Below are 4,216 nucleotides of genomic sequence, written 5' to 3'. Positions count from 1 at the left end.
TATGGTGTGGAGATGCCGGAGTTGGACTGGGGTGGACAAATGTAAGAAATCACACAACACCAGGTTATAGTCCAACAGCTTTATTTGAAATCACAAGCTTTCGGAGCGCTGCTCCTTCTTCAGGTGAAGTGGAAAAATGCATAAAGACACAGCTTATATAGTCAGAGAATCATGTCAGATGTTTACAGGTAACCTTTCCAACTGCCATTTGTCACACCTCGGCAGAGAGATAATCACAGCAGTCAAAGGTGTGAATGGTGTCCAAACAGGTCAGTCAGGGAAACATTACATCAAAGAACAATGAGGTGCGGTCACAAGGGGTCAAATATTGCAGATGCTGGGGTCTGTATGAAAAACAAAAAAAGACAAAAAACATTTTTTTTGGCTGGAAATCACAGCAGGTCCGGCCGCATCTGTGTAGAGAGAACAAGCCAATGTCGACTCGAGTCTGGATGACCCTGCATCAGGTGGGGTTACATGTAGCGTGACATGAACCCAAGATCTCGGTTAAGGCCGTCCTCATGGGTGCGGAACTTGGCTATCAGTTTCTGCTCGACGATTTTGCGTTGTCGTGTGTCTCGAAGGCCACCTTGGAGAATGCTTACCCGAAGATCGGAGGCTGAATGTCCTTGACTGCTGAAGTGTTCCCCGACTGGGAGGGAACACTCCTGCCTGGTGATTGTTGCGCGGTGTCCGTTCATCCGTTGTCGCAGTGTCTGCATGGTCTCGCCGATGTACCATGTACCACCTCATTGTTCTTTGATGTAATGTTTCCCTGACTGACCTGTTTGGACACCATTCACACCTTTGACTGCTGTGATTATCTCTCTGCCGAGGTGTGACAAATGGCAGTTGGAAGGGTTACCTGTAAACATCTGACATGATTCTCTGACTATATAAGCTGTGTCTTTATGCATTTCTCCAATTCACCTGAAGAAGGAGCAGCGCTCCGAAAGCTTGTGATTTCAAATAAAGCTGTTGGACTATAACCTGGTGTTGTGTGATTTCTTACAGTGTTTTATGGGACAGTGTAGAGGGAGCTTTACTCTGTATCTAACCCGTGCTGTACCTGCCCTGGGAGTGTTTGATGGGAAAGTGTAGCAGGAGCTTTACTCTGTATCTAACCCCCTGTACCTGCCCTGGGAGTGTTTGATGGGACAGTGTGGAGGGAGCTTTACTCTGTATCTAACACGTGCTGTACCTGCCCTGGGAGTGTTTGATGGGACAGTGTAGAGGGAGCTTTACTCTGTATCTAACCAATGCTGTATCTGCCCTGAGAGTGTTTGATGGGACAGTGTAGAGGGAGCTTTACTCTGTATCTAACCCGTGCTGTACCTGCCCGAGGAGTGTTTGATGGGACAGTGTAGAGGGAGCTTTACTCTGTATCTAACCCGTGCTGTCCCTGACCTGGGAGTGTTTGATTGGACAGTGTAGAGGGAGCTGTACTCTGTATCTAACCGCTGCTGTACCTGCCCTGGGTGTGCTTGATGGGGACAGTGTAGAGGAAGCTTTAGCCTGTATCTAACCCGTGCTGTACCTGCCCTGGGAGTGTTTGATGGGACAGTGTAGTGGGAACTGTACTCTGTAACGAACCGGTGCTGTACCTGCCCTGGGAGTGTTTGATGGGACAGTGTGGAGTTAGCTATACTCTGTATCTAACACGTGCTGTACCTGCCCTGGGAGTGTTTGATGGGACAGTGCAGAGGGAGCTTTACTCTGTATCTAACCCGTGCTGTACCTGCCCTAGGATTGTTAGATGGGACAGTGTAGAGGGAGATTTACTCTGAATCTAACCCGTGCTGTACCTGAAATGGGAGTGTTTGATGGGACAGTGTAGAGGAAGGTTTACTCTGTATCTAGCCCGTGCTGTACCTGCCCTGGGAGTGTTTAATGCGACAGTGTAGAGGGAGCTGTACTCTGTATCTAACCGGTGCTGTACCTGCCCTGGGAGTGTTTGATGGGACAGTGTAGAGGGAGGTTTACTCTGTATCTAACCCAGGCTGTACCGGCACTGGGAGTGTTTGATGGGACAGTGTAGAGGGAGCTTTACTCTGTATCTAACCGGTGCTGTACCTGCCCTGGGAGTGTTTGATGGGACAGTGTAGAGGGAGCTTTACTCTGTATCTAACCAATGCTGTATCTGCCCTGAGAGTGTTTGATGGGACAGTGTAGAGGGAGATTCACTCTGTATCTAACCCATGCTGTATCTGATCTGGGAGTGTTTGATGGGACAGTGTAGAGGAAGTTTTACTATGTATCTAACCCGTGCTGTACCTGCCCTGCGAGTGTTTGATGTGTGATGAAATATGTCATTCATCAGACTCTGTATTTAACTACATATATTGTATTGCCTGCTCCTGTGTTTTTACCTTGTATTGTATATAGTGCACCGCCCCCTTTCTCCCCATTGGATGTGTCGGCTCCGCCCATACCTGGCCCTACTTAAGACAAGCCCAGGCTTGTCTTGCAGCAGAACAGCAGAATGCTAGGTGAAGACACAGGCATCTTTCTTTGCTAATAAAAGCCTTGTTTTATCCAGTTAACTTTGAGCCTTGAAGTTATTGAGGCGCATCAATTTTGTTAGCAAACTTTCAACGATGGATCAACTTTTGAAACCGGAACGCTTGGATTTGGACCCGCGTGCTTCGGATGCATCGGCACGGTTTGGACACTGGTTCCAGTGCTTGGAATTTTTTATGGCCAACTCCGAAGCCGTCACAGCCTCTAGAGCCACCGGAGATGTGAAACTCGGGATCCTGCAGAATCGGGTAAGCCACCGGGTTTTTCCATTCATCCAAGACGCCGCTACCTACCTGGATGCCTGCAACATTCTAAAGGCCCACTATCAGCGGCCTACCAACGAGGTGTACGCCAGGCATCTGCTTGCTACCTGCACACAGCGACCCGGAGAGTCGCTAGAGGACTTTCTAGTCACCCTAAAAGTGCTTGGCAAAGAATGCAAATGCAAAGACGGGAAAGCCACGGTATACACAGACGAGCTTATTCGGGATGCCTTTATCGCAGGCCTTAGCTCTAATTACATCCGGCAGAGACTGCTAGAGAAAATGGGCCTAGATCTGACACAGGCTGTGGACACAGCGCAATCGCTGGATGTGGCTCCGAAGAACTCTGACTCCTACTCTTCAGACCGCGTGGCCCACGCCGCGTCGTACGCACCAAGGGCGCCGCCATGTTGGAAGACATCTTCCCCGCCCGGTAGCCCAACACCGTCGGGGCCCTGCTCTCCCCCCAGAAGCCCTACGACCGCCGCGACGCATCGGGGCCCCAAATGCTACTTCTGCGGGCAGCCGAAGCACACCAGGAACCTGTGCCCGGCGAAAGGCACCACCTGCTGTAAGTGCGGTAAGAAGGGGCACTTTGGGAAGGTGTGCAGAGGGAACCCCGCAGGCAAACCCGCCACCGCCGCGTGCGCGCCGTGTGAGCGGCCATCTTCGACGCCATCTTGTCCGACCTCGTGGGGTCCGCCATCTCGCGAGCAGACATCGTGGACGCCATCTTACCCGGCCTCGTGTGCCCACCATCTTGTCCCGATCAAGGCCCTACAGTGGCGTGACAGTGTAGAGGGAGCTTTTCTCTGTATTTAATTCGTGCTCTACCTGCCCTGGGAGTGTTTGATGGGGACAGTGTAGAGGGAGCTTTACTCTGTATATTACCCCGTGCTGTACCTGCCCTGGGAGTGTTTGATGGGACAGTGCAGAGGGAGCTTTACTCTGTATCTAACCCGTGCTGTACCTGCCCTAGGAGTGTTTGATGGGACAGTGTAGAGGGAGCTTTACTCTGTATCTAACCCGTGCTGTACCTGAACTGGGAGTGTTTGATTGGACAGTGTAGAGGGAGCTGTACTCTGTATCTGACCGGTGCTGTACCTGCCCTGGGAGTGTTTGATGGGGACAGTGTAGAGGGAGCTTTAGCCTGTATCTAACCCGTGCTGTACCTGCCCTGGGAGTGTTTGATGGGACAGTGTAGTGGGAACTGTACTCTGTAATGAACCGGTGCTGTACCTGCCCTGGGAGTGTTTGATGGGACAGTGTAGAGGGAGGTTTGCTCTGTATCTAACCCGTGCTGTACCTGCCCTGGGAGTGTTTGATGCGACAGTGTAGAGGGAGCTTTATTCTGTATCTAAACCGTGCTGCAGCTGCCCTGGGAGTGTTTGATGGGAGAGTGTAGAGGGAGCTGTACTCTGTATCTAACTGGT

Source organism: Somniosus microcephalus, chromosome 12, assembly GCF_052327205.1.
Source record: "Somniosus microcephalus isolate GS21.2 chromosome 12, FLI_Smic_1.0, whole genome shotgun sequence".
NCBI classification, from domain to species: domain Eukaryota; kingdom Metazoa; phylum Chordata; class Chondrichthyes; order Squaliformes; family Somniosidae; genus Somniosus; species Somniosus microcephalus.
The sequence above is the reverse complement of the archived record's forward strand: the minus strand, read 5'-3'. Positions refer to the sequence as shown.